The sequence below is a fragment of the Pinus tabuliformis genome, chromosome 2_2 (genome assembly GCF_031772625.1).
Source record: "Pinus tabuliformis cultivar Carrire ecotype Pingquan chromosome 2_2, CPIR1, whole genome shotgun sequence".
NCBI lineage: Eukaryota > Viridiplantae > Streptophyta > Pinopsida > Pinales > Pinaceae > Pinus > Pinus tabuliformis.
Window position 1 is genome coordinate 291,041,199 of NC_142300.1, and position 16,795 is coordinate 291,057,993.

General features: G+C 39.1%; 1 pseudogene across 1 annotated transcript in view; it reads left to right on the plus strand.

Annotated features, from left to right (window-relative positions):
- LOC149192466 (APO protein 1, chloroplastic-like) overlaps positions 1 to 16,795 on the plus strand; it is a 143,641-nt pseudogene that overhangs the window by 65,415 nt on the left and 61,431 nt on the right. The window lies entirely within an intron of this gene.

A 16,795-nucleotide genomic window follows, 5' to 3' on the forward strand; every position in this document is an offset into this window, starting at 1 on the left:
AATGAGAAACATTAGGTTTCTTACTAGTGAAAACTTCTTCGGGTGTCTTGAAGTCCAAAGCTTGATGTGGGCATTTGTTTTGGACATACACAACGGTGTTGGCAGCTTCTCCCCATAAGAACTTCGAAAGACCTTGATCATGAAGCATAGCACGGGTGGCTTCTACGATAGTACGATTCTTCCTTTCGGCAACACCATTTTGTTCCAGAGTATATGCAGTAGTGGTCTCCCTCTTAATGTCAACTTCTCTACAATAGTCTTTGAATTCATTTGACTCCTATTCGGTTTCATTATCGGTCCTCAATATTTTGATCTTCTTCCATGTTTGATTCTCGACCAAGGCTTTGAGAGAGCGGAACCATTTGAATACTTCATCTTTCTTCTTTAAGAAATAGATCCATGTTTTGCGAGAGAATTCATCCACAAAAATAACATAGTACAAATGTCCACCCAAAGATGTCACGGACAACATACTTGATAGATCAAAATGGACCAATTGAAAAATATTGGTGGTTTGAATTTCACTTGAGGGGAATGTTCCCCTTGTATGTTTTTCAGCTTCACATCCTTGACAAACACCTTCATGATTTAAGTTGAATTCGAGCCATCTTCCTTGCATCAGGGAAGGATTTGAAATGAAGGTGAGCAAATCTTCGGTGCCATAATTCAGATTGAAGAGAAGTATCACAAGTCATTGCTTCCAATAGACTTCCTCCAACCTGATAGAGACCTTCAACCCTGAATCCAAGAGTGAATGCATCTCTTGGGTTCCTTTGCGAAACACGAACCTTCCCATCAATGAATGACACCTTGAAACCTTTATCTTCCTTCGCAGAATTCGAGACCAAGTTCTTTTTCAGATCAGGTACATATAGTACTTCTTGTAAATGAAGAGTTTGACCTTGATTTAAGTGGAGAGTAACAATACCAATTCCTTTCACGGGATAAATGGCATTATCCCCAAGTATAATCTCTGTATTCGTCTTCTTTTCAATCAAGTTAGAGAGAGCTTCTTTGTGTCCAGTGAAGTGCCTTGAGGCACTGTTACCCACCACTTTGTGGGTGATATCCCCAGGAGAACTTTTTTCTCCATGATGAGCCTCAATTGGCAGCAAGCAGCCCCTTGATGCCTTTTACTAATGCGTTGTGCCATTTCTTTGCCACCTGAGTCAACCATGTGGTCCCTCACCCACCTGTATTGATCGTATGTTTGAAGGTGGGCCTCCCAAATCTAAAGGTATGTCTTGTCATTTGGTAATTGAGTATTAGGTTTACTTATCATGGATACTTTTGGGTAGGGATTGATGGGGGGATTTGGCGGAGAGTGTGGGCTTAGTTTGTGCTCTTGTCCCCTTGATCTCTTTTGGTTGTTACACTTGGATCTGAGTCCCCTAATCTCCTTTATTGATCATTTGGTTCTAGGGTGGTACTACTTGGAAAACCCCGACTTTGGGTGTGTGATACCGTTCCTTTACCCACACATATTACTCCCTTTCCACTCACTATACCCCCATTCATCTTTTCTCCCACCTGGGTCCACATTCCCATTCTAGATCCACATAGGGCTAGCCTCCTTATCCCCTTGTCCCCACCTTGGGTCAGGCCTAGAATGATGCCCCAGAGGTTGAAGCAATTAAAAGAAAAGGTGAAAAGCATAATTGGCCAAAGTTGGAAATTGTACCACAAAATGCAAAAGATGGCCGAGACAAAATAATTAGCACGTGGGCAAAAGCCATTGCATGAGCTCTACCCCAATCCATGGCCATCACCCTGGTTCCATAGGCCCTAGATGAGCCTCCTCTATCATTCAGGAACCCATGATTGTCCCAACCCTTGGAGGGCGATGAACTGCCCTACCTTAAAAGGGTAATCACTGCTATATCTTACACATCATGCTCTTGCCTTTCAGCCTCGAGTAGTTAATTAAAGAAAATTCATAAAAAGAAAAAGGCATATAAAGAAGGGTGGGAAAATCAAGGTCGGGGCTCCTCATGTACCGCGACTGCTCCCTCCTATACATTACATACCCAGGTGTGGGATTCCCTTTATCTAGCTACCCCTATGTCCCACTATGTGGCCCAGGGCCACCCCTCTCATTCCTTATTCCATCTCACTTATTTGCCACTTGCCACCCCCATTAGAGGGGTGTACCTTGGACATACTATCCCCTTTAAGGGCTGGAACCACCTAATAAGGTATTTGGCTAACCCCCTTTGGAGCTTGGAGACACTAGCACATGCCAAAGTCCACTACGGAAGGGCACACCATTATGAAGTGCCCACTTTGCTATCCATGATTTGTAAGCTCTTTTACCTGATTATTTTAATGACTGGTTGTACTGGAAGCCTAGGGGATGCATTGGATCTTATGTAGGATTGTAGGTGGTTTCCATTTGGGTTTGGTTTCCCTATATGGGATCCCGACCCCAGAGGTCTACATTGGCACATGTAGGGTGTGCATAAAGAGCCATGGGCCTCCACAGCAGCCCATATAGGATATTCTTGTTAGACTATGCCTAACATGCCCCCATAGGAGCCCCACACTCTTGGCAGGTGTCCCAGTAATTGTACAATGTCATGGCAGCATTCATTCCACCACTTGGACCATTGCAGAGGATCTACAGGCATCTTCGATTCATATGGAGACCCATGGGGTCATTGATGTGACCTCAAACCCATTGGGAGCACCACAGGTCTACTACTTGGAGAACAAGGGGCCACTTCCTTGTCCATCATATTTCGAGGAATTCATTCCTCAACATGGCACTTCAGGATATTATTGAGCCTTTGGAGGGCCCTACGATATGCACATATTATTATTTGGCCCCTTGTGAGGCTTATTTTTACACATATGAGCTAGTTTGGTGGGCTTGTCACTAATAGGGGTTTTATTTGCACATTATTTTATCATTAGGGGCTAATGTAGGTCCATAGGCTAATTCAAACTCCTTAGGAGGCTATATATTGATGTTAGATACACTCATTTGTATCATCACTTGACTTGGGATCTCTCTAATCATAGAGAACTTCACATTTTTTCCTTGGTGGATTTTTTTGGAGATGGATGAATTTTGATGTATGGATTTGGGCTATTTATCTTGTCTTGGAGCTTTGTCTTGTAAACAAAATGTTGGTTGGATATACTCTATAACGTTGTAAGTAAATTTTGATGTTATTATTCTTGTTGTTGCATACTGCTAAAATTAGGGCTAGTTGCTGCATGATTGAAATGTGGAATTGAGCATGTTTTAGCTAATTTAATGTATGGGCCAATGTTATATGAATGAAATGTCTTAGAGATTATTTGTCTCGATAAGCTTGCATCATTTGCTTTGAAGTATAAATACTTGAAGGCCACTTTTCTTTTCTTTCTCTCAACATTGGATGAAGCTTACTTTCTGGGCCTCCTTGATCAAGAAACCAAGTTCTTACTCATCATCATCTTTGATTCCATATCCCCAAGTGAATTAGGCATTGATCCCTAAAAAGGGTGGTCATCCCCCTCACCTTTTTCAACTTTGATCACTTTTTCCCAAGTCTAGCCCTCAAATGTCACCTAAAGCATCAATTTCGTGGGAATTGACCCAAGGAAAAATGTCGATCTCCTACATGCTACTGCGCTGGTGGGTCCCCTCCCTCTCCTCCAAACTTGAGGCAATTCTAATAGTGGAATCTCTGGGAATCCCAAACCCTAGCTCTAGGATCAAATCTTCCCTAGGCATCCTCAAGGCTAGACCTCATAGGATCAATTCAATCTTTTGAAGTAATTATTCGTTTGGTCCTTTCCTTTCACCTTGTTCAGGATAGGAACATCATTGGTTGCTGCATTCCATCCCCGAACCTAGGCTGGGTTCACATGGCCCCGTCTGGTCCCACTTCTAAATAAAAATTATTTGTCAAGGACCATTTGGGAATCCAAGTTTCCCAAGGATTATAGGGATTGAGAACGTTGTTTATAAGCCTATCCTTTCTCCCTCAATCCTCCAATCCTCATACCTTACCCCTGGTGGACCAAGTCCCTTGCTTAAAGAGCAAGCAAGTTCCATTCTTCACTCCATCCTTAGGAAGGGGTTTTTCGGGTCACTTCTCACATATCCATTGACATATACTTTACAAGTGATCCCTACACTATTGGGACTCCTCCCATTGGTGAAAACCTGTAAAGAGCAAGGAGACTTAGCTGTGGTGACAGTGGGTTAAGCCTCCACCGTTGCCCTGAACCTAGCAGTTGTCTTCTTAGGAACCCCTTTAGGTCCCCTGTTGGTTTGAGTGGTAACAGGCACCAATATCGATCAACCAATGATTCAATGTATCCAGAGGAGAGGTAATGGTGAGGGCGGAAATAAGATAAAACTATTTTTGCTTTACAACATTAACTTCTTCATACCTGGAGTTTCTCGACTTCTTGGGAGGACAACCATTTCCATTTCGAGCAATGAGAGCATTTCTCTTTCCTTTGTTATTGAACCTGTTGTTCCTTTGATTGCCATTGCCCTTGAAGTTGTTGTTATGGTTGTCATCATCTCTTGGAGTATCCTTCTTGTGAGGACACTCTCTAGCGAAGTGGCCAAACCTGTTACAATTGAAGCATCTTCCTTTTCTTCCTTCTTTGAATCCCGACTTGAACCCTTGTCCTTGATTCCTTGGACCAACATTGTTCCTCCTTTTAGAATGAGTGGAGAAGGCAGTAGGATTGTTTCCATTTGAGGGCTTGTCTCTTTCCATCATCCTTATTTCTTCTTGAGTGCATCTAGCTAATAATTCATCAAATCTTGGAATCCTGTCATTGTTGAGGATGGTAGTGTTGAACACATCCCATTCTCTTGTAAGGCCTCCAAGTGCGATAAGAGTAAGCTCGTTGTCACCAATGACTTCTCCAATAGATAAGAGATCGTTCTTGATCTCGGTAATCCTCATGAAGTAGGAGCGGATGGATTCTCCTCTATCCATCTTGATGTATTTCAACTTGTTCTTGAGAAAGAGAAATTGATTTGCATTATTTACTTTGAACATCCAAACCAGCTTGTCATACATTTCCTTAGATGTTTCCAAATCATAAATATAGGAAACCAAAGGTTGGTGAATAAAATCAACAATAATTTTCTTTGCTTTAACCTCACCTTTCTTGTACTTTGTTTGTGCAGCTGCGAATGCATTTGAAGGAGGCTCCACTATTATTCCTTTGACATAGTACATGGCATCATTTTCGTCCAATGTCAAATCTAGAGTCATCTTCCATGCATGATAGTCATATTTTTTCTTAAGCTCGCCCTCGCATTTGAAGAACGATGTAGTCGTCATTGGGACTAGTTCCAAGTCCTTGTCCAACAACTTCCCTTAGTGATTGCTTTTCCTCACTCTTGCTTGGGCTTTGTCTTCACTTGAGCTTTGATACCATGTTAATTTTAGATAACAATGGTATGTTCTATGCTTTTGCAAAATTTACTTCAATGTTTCATATCAACCCAATGACAATTTCCAATTATATCCAGTAGCAATCACATTAACTTAAACACATTGACAGTAAATGCAGATAGAACATAAAAACATGTGCAGAAGACAAGCCAAGACAAGAGGACACAAGATGTGGCGGATGCCAAGGAAAAACCCCAATGTGGGGAAACCCTTTGATCAAATATTTTTATTATTCTTCAATAGTTCAACAGAGAGAGAGAGAGTACAAATATTAAATTAACTTGCCCAAACAATGCATGTCAAATCAACAGTAAACAACAGTGAAGTGCAACCCTAACCAGAAAGTCAACGGTGGTCAAAGTAACTCCAAAATGTCCTCCAAGCAGCTCAGTCAAAAGCAGATAAATTTGGCGTTCCAAGAGGGTCACAATCATCCCAAAACAAATCAGTCAAACTAGTCAAAGGAGAGAGAAAACCCTGCTGTGAATTTCGCAATCAATGTTGAAGTCAACTTGGTCAACCTGTTCCAATCACCTTAAAAAATTGTGCCAATCAATGTGGCCTCCAAAAATCAAAATTTTTCCCGCAAGAACGAAGTCAATGCTGGTCAAAAGCACCCAAGTCAATGCTGTCCTATTCCTTGAAATTTTCGGCAAACAAACTAACCTAGAAATTCGTTCTCCTTTCACACGTGCAAAGTAGAGAACGTTGCCTCCAAGCTGTACGTACCAATCAAAAGAGGAAAGAGAGAGATATGTGATGAGATGAGTGATGTCCAAATGAGAAGAGAGGCACTCCTATTTATACACTTCATTGAGGGTGAGGAGAAACATCTATTGGGCTTATGAGACTACATTTAACTGAGGCCGACCTTGACAATTTGTGCATGAGAGCGAATAAATTCAAAATTCCATTTCTGTTTGTTAGAATGAGATGTTCTTTATATCAAAATTGGACCTCTTGAAAAGAGGAATCCAATGCAATAATCATCTCCATCATATGAGCTTGTTTTAAAGTGGAATTTGGCCTTAGTTGCCAATTTTAACATCTCTCATAGCTAAGTCAAGGGGGGTAGTCCCTAAAAACGATGATGAGGAGAAACTTGTTGGAACAACAAGTCCCAGGAGAATAATGGCAAGGTAATTACTTCTTTCAGTAACTTGAATTAAGAATTATTTAACAAGTGTGATTATGAGATGATCAATTTATATGTTCACAAGATGAATCTCAATTAGATCAATAAGACAATAGTTAGATAAAAAAATAAGGACCAATGCCTTGATAACAATGATCAATAAAGATGTACCACTTCCAAGAGATAATCTTTAAAGTTACATGACAAGTAATGCTGCAAGACAAATGATAGTATGGAAGATATTGAAATATGAGCAGAGAAATACAACTTGCGAGATGAATGAAACTTATACTTTAGAAATATGCCTCAATGAGATATAACAATTATAGTGAATAGGCAAGTGGAAAGTTTACAAGTAAAGATATGCTCACAATTCAATAATATGACAAGAGGGATGATGTTAGAATGAATGCAAGACTAAACTATGTGAGATGCAAAGATTAAATCTAGTATGCAAATGAAGTGCAAATGTTAATGCAATGCTTCAATGAGATGCAATTAAAACAATATGCTTCAAATGGAATGCTTAGGATATATGAAAATGCCAATCCACTTATAATCGATATTACTTCAAGTTCAAAAGTAAGATTATTTTAAGACAATAACCAAATGAAGCAACAAGAAATTACTCGATGAAACAAGAGATGACAATTATGTTGGCATTATGACACAGGTTTGGCACCATGGCACAGGTGTTGTCCTTGATGGCAACTCACAGTTCAGGCTCTCAGAATGAAAGAAAATGAGGTATAAGCAGGTTCCTCTTAACAAAATCGCGTATACATGCGGGTGTACTGATCAAAAGGCGCGTATACGTATGCACGCACTTTCATGCAAAGAAAAGCGTGTACATGTGGGAAAACTTATGGTTGGTCCATGGTATCTAGTCTGACATATTTGAACCTATGGTTTTGGTCCTTGGTATTGCATCCAAAGTGTTGAACCCAGGTATTGAGTCCCTAGTTTTGGATCTCTATGGTTTGAGTAAGGCCTAAGACTATAAAAAGAGAAGGAGATCATTTGGCAAGGAAATAAACTAAAGCATTGAATATCTTATGAAGAGCAAGATCTAGAATACTGTCATTGGATTATGGTGCATAACTAGATCTGAATCAAGGAAGAACTTGAGCGCAAGGAGAAGGATAAGTTCTATTGATGGGTCAAGATCTTAAGGCGACTTGAAGAGAAGTATCTTTGTGTAATTTTTGATCTGTTATATTTGGCGCATGACGTGATCTATAAATATGATAATCTGGGTATAACTGATGTCTGAATAAGTGAAAAGGGTAAATTATCTTTTATAGATCTGTACGCAGGTTCAGCGCAGCAGAGGCGCGTATACACGCTGGTTCACTATCTTAAAACAGCATATATGCTGGTTGGCCTTAATACAGAAGCGTATGCACGCAGGTTCCACATATTGAAGTAGCGTACATCTCATGAAATATGTTTTAGCTGCTTTTGTTTATTGCTGCAATGTTCTGGGTTCAGAATTGGTGTTTGGTTACTAGTACTGTTTTCTGGTTACAACATTCTGAGAAGTTATTGGTTGATTCAGTATTTGTTTGTACAAAGGAGTTTGGTTAATGCAGATATACTTGATGTTTGATTGATATTCATGGATCCAGTCTGAAAATTTATGAAACGTGGTCCCTGGAAGAAAAGAGAAGGTTGTAGCCTTCTGTAGGTCAGCACCTACGTACTAGTACCTCAGCTAGTACAAGAGCTAAGGGGGTTGTAGCTCCCTTCCAGGAGAAGCTGGAGAACGAGAGAAGGTTGTAGCCTTCTGCAGGTAGCAGCCTGCATACTGGTATAAGACTGCACCAATACAGAATCATTGTAAAAGGAAGTTTCTAATTTAAAAGAAGATAGAGACAAATTGCAGCAGGTGGTTTTCACCCACATTGGGTTTCCACCTTATATCTTTGTGTCCATGTGTGTGATGATCTGTTCTGTTTTACTGCTCCTACTTACTGTTCTTATGATTAATGAAGTACTGATGCACTGATTAAAGATCAAACAATTAATGAATCTTAAGTTTTCTGATATACGCTGGTTTCTTTAGACATAGTAGCGTATATACGCAGTTTCACATAGCCGAAGTAGCGTATACAAATCTGATTGTGAAAAGGAAATTAATTGATTTGATAATACTGATTCACCCCCCCTCTCAGTATTATTTCCAACAATTGGTATCAGAGCAGGTCCTTCAGAAGAAGCTTGATCGCTTGAAGGAAGATCTATCATCATGAGCAACTACGAAAAAGAAGCATCAATCAGGCCACCAATTTTTGATGGGAGCAACTTCGTCTATTGGAAGGTAAGAATCACTGCCTATCTTCAATCTCTTGGTACAAAAGTTTGGGATATTGTGGAAACAGGATACACATTTCCATCAGCAACTCCTACAGATACAGCTAGTAAGAAATAGTATGAAACAAATGCAAAGGCTGTCAATACTCTATTAGGGAGCCTATCTCAATCAGAATTCGTCAAGGTTATGCAGCTCAAAACTGCAAAATCGTTCTGAGCTATGAAGGAGATGAACAGGTAAAACGAGCAAAACTACAAACTCTCAGAATTCAATATGAAAATCTCAGAATGCACAATGATGAAAGCGTGGCTAACTATTTCCTACGTATAGATGAGTTTGTTAATTGTATGAAAAACTTGGGTGAAGAAATAAAAAAAGTTGTTTTGGTTGAAAAGGTTCTAAGATCTTTGTCTCCTAAGTTTGATTCAAAAGTTTCTGCCATAGAAGAAAAACAGAATCTACAGAGCATTACCATGTCACAGCTGCACGAAATTCTCACTACTTACGAAATGAGAAAAGGGGGATCATCAGATAGGAGAGAAGTTGCATTCAAAGCCTCAGGAAAAGGAGATTACAATGAGTCAGGACATATGTTAGAAGAAGAGGAAGAATCAAATTTTGTCAAGAACCTTCAATGGGAAACTGGAAGATTCAGAGGTAAGCTGCTTTTCAAATGCTTTGCTTGTGGAAGAGTTGGTCATTACGCTGCCAAGTGTCCTCATAAAGATAAACTTGACAAAGGTAAGGAACTAGTTAGATGGAATAGAAAACAGAATGTAAGTAAGAAGAGCTATTATACACATGAAGACAGTGATGGATATTCAAATAGTGATGAAGATGAACAATGTAATGATTATAGACTTTTGATGGCTTTTGAAGATGATGATTTCTTGGATGCTATAGATGAAGAAGGTCTCTATGAAGAAATTTCTAAACTCAAAATTTGTTTAGAGGAAAAGAATATGATTATAGATACTCTGACATTCCAACTTGCTGAAAGAGAAAAACACAATGAAAAGTTAGAATGTGAAATTGTGGGACTTAGAAAAGATATTGAGAAATCAAAAGCTCTTAATCTTAGATTTGCTAAGGGATCTGAAACTTTAGATGAGATTATCAAAGTGCAGTGTTCTCCTCTAATCAAGACAGGTCTTGGATATACTGAAGAAGCGTCTCAAGCACAAAAGCAAGCACAGAAGCCATCCACCTCCAAAAGTTATCTTGATGCAGCAAGAAAAAGTGAACAGGTTGACAATCGACAGCAAAAGCATAATGCAGATCACCAAGTAAATCAGGGACAATTTGCTTCAAGAATGAACAAAGATTACCAAGTAAATCGGGGGAAATCTACTTCAAGGATGAATAGAAGCTTCAACCAACCACAGGTAAATCATTCTCAATTTGCCTCAAGAATGGATGTCAATGGAAACTACAATCATTTGGTTGGTAGGTTTGATAATCGCAGAAATTTCCTTAATGACCAATGTTTCTCTTGTCATAACTTTGGTCACAAAGCTGCTCAATGTGTTGCCTACAAGACCATCATGACTAGAGAAGCTCAAAAACAAAGGAGTATGACTGGGATCATGAAAAGGACCTACAATAACTTTTCTGCTCTTGAGAATGAAGTAGAATGTTCTATTTGTAACAACTTCGGTCATGAAGATTTTGAATGCAGGAGTAGGTTTCGGCAAACAACTCAGAAGGAGCAAGTTTCATTGAATTCTAAAACATGGAGAAAGAAAGAATCGCAACCAGAAAGATGTGGGATAGCCCTATATGTGGAAGGACAGGAAAATCAGTGGTACATTGACAATGGATGCTTGAAACATATGACAGGTGATAAAGAAAAACTTCAGTCATATAGTGCCTTAGAAAAGGAAAAGAAGGTCTCATTTGGAAATGACACCCTTGCACTCATAAAAGGTAAAGATTTTGTGTTTTTGAAAGAAAAGGTCAAGGCTGGAAATGTTATGTATGTTGATGGCTTAAAGCATAATCTATTGAGTGTTAGTCAAATGTGTGATCAAGGAAATGAAGTAATATTTCGATCAAATGGATGCATTGTTCGTGAGCTTGATACAGGAGAAACAGTGATCAAAGGCATAAGAACTCCAAATAATTTATACATACTCAAGGGAGGACAACAACAATGTTATCTAAGCAAGAATGATGAACACTGGCTATGGCACAAAAGATTAGGGCATCTAAGCTTCTCTCAGATAAGGAAAGCATGCAAATATTAGGCGGTTCGTGATCTCCCTGACATCAGAATTCCAGACAATACAATATGCAAATCATGTCAGTTTGGTAAGCAAACCAGAACTAATTTTCCTGAGAAGGAAGGATCAGCTAGCAGGCCACTTGAACTTGTCCATACTGATGTATGTGGTCCATCTAGGAAAAGGTCACCTCGAGGAGAAGAATATTTTATATTGTTCATTGACGACTTTTCCAGGATGTGTTGGATAGGACTTATGAAGCATAAAGACGAAGCTTTCGATAAGTTCAAAGCATTCAAAGCCTTGGTTGAAAACGAGTCAGATTGGAGAATCAAATGCCTCAGGTCTGATCGAGGAGGGGAATTTACCTCGGATGAATTTTTCGATTTTTGTGAAGAACATGGAATAAGAAGGGAATTCTCTACTGCAAGGACCCCTCAGCAAAATGGAGTAGTGGAAAGGATGAACAGAACGGTTCAACAAATGGCTCGTGCTATGCTTGATGAGTCTGGAACTCCCGCAACCTTTTGGGGTGAAGCCGCATTTGCTGCAGTTACTATTCTCAACAAGATAAACGTCTAGGTAAATAGCACTCAGACTCCTCATGAACTTTGGTATGGTAAGACTCCCACAGTTAAATACTTCAAAATTTTTGGAAGCAAATGCTACATCAAAAAGACTGATGAAAACCTTGGCAAGTTTGAACCTAGAGCAGATGAAGGCATTCTCCTTGGTTACTCTCCTCACAACAAAGCATATAAGTGTTACAATAAAAGTCTTGGAAAAATTGTTGAAAGTATTGATGTAGTGGTTGATGAAGAAGGGAACACTCCTGGGCAAGCAAAATCTGAAGATTTCGAAGATGATGAAGACTATCCTTCAACATCAAATCAGATTCATGATGAAGAAGAAACCCATGAGGCACCAGAAGAACAGATAAGAATAGAAGAAAAGACTCCATCCAGGTACGTTCAGAAGAATCATCCAGAAACCCAAATTTTGGGGCAAAAGGAGGCAGGTGTACAAACAAGAAGAACCATTTCAGAAGCTTCAAGTTATCTAGCATTACTCTCCTCCACTAAACCACAAAATGTAAGAGAGGCATGCAAAGATGAACGCTGGGTAAAGGCCATGGAGGAAGAACTTGAGCAGATTGAAAAGAATAACACTTGGGAGTTGGTTCCTAGACCAAAAGATAAGAATGTCATAGGAACAAAATGGATATTCAAAAATACGCTGAATGAAAATAGAGATGTGATTAGAAACAAGGCCATACTTGTTTGTAAAGGGTATGCTCAACAAGAAGGTATAGACTTTGAAGAAACTTTTGCACCAGTTGCTAGACTTGAGGCCATAAGAATGTTCCTTGCTCTTTCTAGCTTTCAGAAGTTCAAAGTATTTCAAATGGACGTGAAGTCTGCCTTCCTGAATGGAGACTTGGATGAAGAAGTATATATTGAACAACCAGATGGGTTTATTCTTGGAAATGATCCAAAACTTGTATGCTGACTCAAAAAGACTCTCTATGGCCTTAAATAGGCACCAAGGGCTTGGTATTATCGATTGGATAAGTACCTCCATCAATAAGGTTTTATAAAAGGATCAACAGATAGCAATCTATATATAAAAATTGACAATGATAAGTTGCTAATACTTGTTGTGTATGTTGATGATATCATCTTTGGTAGCAATGAAGAAGACATGAGTCAAAATTTTGCCTTGGTGATGCAGAAAGAGTTTGAAATGTCCATGCTTGGTGAGCTCACATATTTTCTTGGTTTACAAGTCCAACAAAACAAAGATGGTATTTTTCTATCACAAACCAAGTATCTCAAGCAGATCTTGAAGAAATATGGGATGGAGGATTCGAAACCAGTGTGCACCCCTATGGTAATAGGATGCAGCCTCAGCGCAAATGATGAATCAGCAGCAGTACATCAACCAACCTATAGATCCATGATTGGTAGTCTGCTCTATCTAACAGGTACCCGACCATACATTATGCATGCAGTGGGAATAGTTGGAAGGTTTCAGGCAAATCCAAAGGAAACTCATCTTCAGGCAGTTAAGAGAATTTTCAAGTATCTTCAAGGAACTCAAAACTATGGCTTATGGTATCCTAGAGATACAGATCTCACACTTCATGCATATACAAATGCAGATTGGGCAGGAAGCGTGGATGATAGAAAAAGCACTAGTGGTGGTGCATTCTTTATGGGTTCTAGATTAGTATCTTGGTTCAGCAAGAAACAAAGTTCAATTGCATTATCGACAGCTGAAGCAGAATATGTGGCTGTTGCATCTTGCTGCACACAACTCCTTTGGATGATGCAAACATTGCAAGACCTTCAAATCACTTGTACTCCACCTATCTCCATTTTTTGTGATAATACAAGTGCAATCAGTATTTCAAAGAATCCTGTCATGCATTCAAAGACTAAGCACATACCTATCAAGTATCATTTTCTCCGGGAACAAGTGCTTGAACAAAAGGTTAAATTGGAGTATGTTCCCTCTAAGGAACAAGTTGCTGATATACTCACCAAACCACTGCCCAGGGAAACATTTGAATACCTCAGACAGAAGCTGGGGGTAGTTGATGCATCATCTTGCTGTTGAATCTTGTCTGTTTCAGAGAAAAGTGGTTGTACGCGAGTTTCATGAGGAGGATCCACGTACATATGCCGGTTTATGAAGATACAGTCGCGTATATGTTGGTTTAAAGACAAACAGTGGGCCAGGCTCAGGATGAAAAGAGTCTGATATGGGTCTGGCAGAGACCATCTGGCACAGGTTCAGGGGGAGCATATATTCGTCTAATAATGCATTGTTGGCATTATCTTAGAAGATCTTGGTTCACATTCACAGTTGTTTTGATTTCAGGTGGAATAGGTGCAGAGGGAGAACATGGTTGCTGGTCTGAATGATGGTTGACAGATGCTACTAATGATAGTTGTTGATAACTATCATAGTCTTGCTGTAGCTATTTCGTCTCTATGTCATGTATTTATTTTCTTATCAAGGTCATGTAACGGCCTATCTTGGTTTCCCCACTATGCCTGGGATGGATGAAATAATGTTCTTGTTGTTATCATGTGTAAATTCTTGGTGTATCCCCACTTGGTTGGGTAGATGAGTCAGTCCCCACTTGGTTGGAAGATGGATGTATGTACGAGTCTTTGGTGATAGGAAGGTCATTTATAATATATAAAGTCATCTTTCTTTTGTAGAACATCTTCTTGCAGACCTTGCCTACAGTCAGGGAGAGCTTGGGCAGCAGAGCAGAGCAAAGATTTCAGCATGTGTTCAGGGGGAGCATAACCCTTTGCCCTTGATGTCAAAGGGGGAGAATGATTTTGAGTGACTTGGGGTTGCCATCAAGTCCAAAGGGGGAGATTGTTGGCATTATGACACAGGTTTGGCACTATGGCATAGGTGTTGTCCTTGATGGCAACTCACTCAAAGGGTAGATCACAGTTCAGGCTCTCAGAATGAAAGAAAATGAGGTATACGCAGGTTCCTCTTAACAAAATCGCGTATACACACGGGTGTACCGATCAAAAGGCGCGTATACGTATGCACGCACTTTCATGCAAAGAAAAGCGCGTACATGTGGGAAAACTTATGGTTGGTCCATGGTATTTAGTCCGACATATTTGAACCTATGGTTTTGGTCTTTGGTATTGCATCGAAAGTGTTGAACCCAGGTATTGAGTCCCTAGTTTTGGATCTCTATGGTTTTGGATCATGGTTTGAGTAAGGCCTAAGACTATAAAAAGGGAAAGAGATCATTTGGCAAGGAAATAAAATGAGGCATTGAATATCTTATGAAGAGCAAGATCTAGAATATTGTCATTGGGTTATGGTGCATAACTAGATCTGAATCAAGGAGGAACCTGAGCGCAAGGAGAAGGATAAGTTCTATTGATGGGTCAAGATCTTAAGGCGGCTTGAAGAGAAGTATCTTTGTGTAATTTTTGATCTGTTATATTTGGCGCATGACGTGATCTATAAATATGATAATTTGGGTATAACTGATGTCTGAATAAGTGAAAAGGGTAAATTATCTTTTATAGATCTGTATGCAGGTTCAGCGCAGCAGAGGCGCGTATACATGCTGGTTCACTATCTTAAAACAGTGTATACGTTGGTTGGCCTTAATACAAAAGCGTATGCACGCAGGTTCCACATATTGAAGTAGCGTACATCTCATGAAATATGTTTTAGCTGCTTCTGTTTATTGCTGCAGTGTTCTGGGTTCAGAATTGGTGTTTGGTTACTGGTACTGTTTTCTGGTTACAGCATTCTGAGAAGTTATTGGTTGATTCAGTATTTGTTTGTACAAAGGAGTTTGGTTAATGCAAATATACTTGATGTTTGATTGATATTCATGGATCCAGTCTGAAAATTTATGAAACGTGGTCCCTGGAAGAAAAGAGAAGGTTGTAGCCTTCTGTAGGTCAGCACCTACGTACTAGTACCTCAGCTAGTACAAGAGCTAAGGGGGTTGTAGCTCCCTTCTAGGAGAAGCTGGAGAATGAGAAAAGGTTGTAGCCTTTTGCAGGTAGCAGCCTACGTACTGGTATAAGACTGCACTAGTACAGAATCATTGTAAAAGGAAGTTCTAATTTAAAAGAAGATAAAGACAAATTGCAGCAGGTGGTTTTCACCCACGTTGGGTTTCCACCTTATATCTTTGTTTCCATGTGTGTGATGATCTGTTCTGTTTTACTGTTCCTGCTTATTGTTCTTATGATTAATGAAGCACTGATGCACTGATTAAAGATCAAACAATTAATGAACCTTAAGTTTTCTGATATATGCTGATTTCTTTAGACATAGTAGCGTATATACGCAGTTTCACATAGCCAAAGTAGCATATACAAATCTGATTGTGAAAAGGAAATTAATTGATTTGATAATACTGATTCACCCCCCCTCTCAGTATTATTTCCAACAAATTAGAATTAGGTGTTGGAGCAACAACTCAAAATGCCTTTAAATAAAAGTGCTTTGAGAATTTTATTTATGTTAGACAATAAAACCAAGTAATATTTATGATGAAAACATAGTTAAAAGATGGCAAATGAGATTGCTAATCAAATAAGATTGAACAAATAGAACATCTTATGACAACAGTAAGCTAATAGTGAATTATTTATACCCAATGTGTCATTTAATGAGCAGTAAACCTTCAGGACAACAGTAAGAAAATCTTTAGGACAACAACAAACAAATGTTATGACAACAACAATATGACAATGAAAACAATGAGCTATCAATGCTATCTTTATGTCAAAAATTTACCGAAAATTTTCCAAACTTGCCCACATGAATTTTTAGAAATTTTCAACCTGTTGTGATTTGATTTCCATAATTATATCAGATCTGATATACTTATTACAGTCAGCGAATAAAACATGAAATAGGCTTAATGATGGATGCCCAACTCAAGAAATTAATTCCTTAATGTATTCGACAACTTAGGAACTGATTTTAGGCTAACCCACATGAAATTTTGTCACTGTTATATTTCACACTTCAGACATAATTATTCAGAGATAGTAGATCTAGGCCTAATTTTTGATACCCATCAAACATAAGTGACTTATTAATGTATTTAGCGATTTTTTTAGTTAATTTCAAACCACTTAGATGTGTTTTTCACCACTATTAGAAAGGTATATGGCTGTTGTAGCAAATAGTGGGG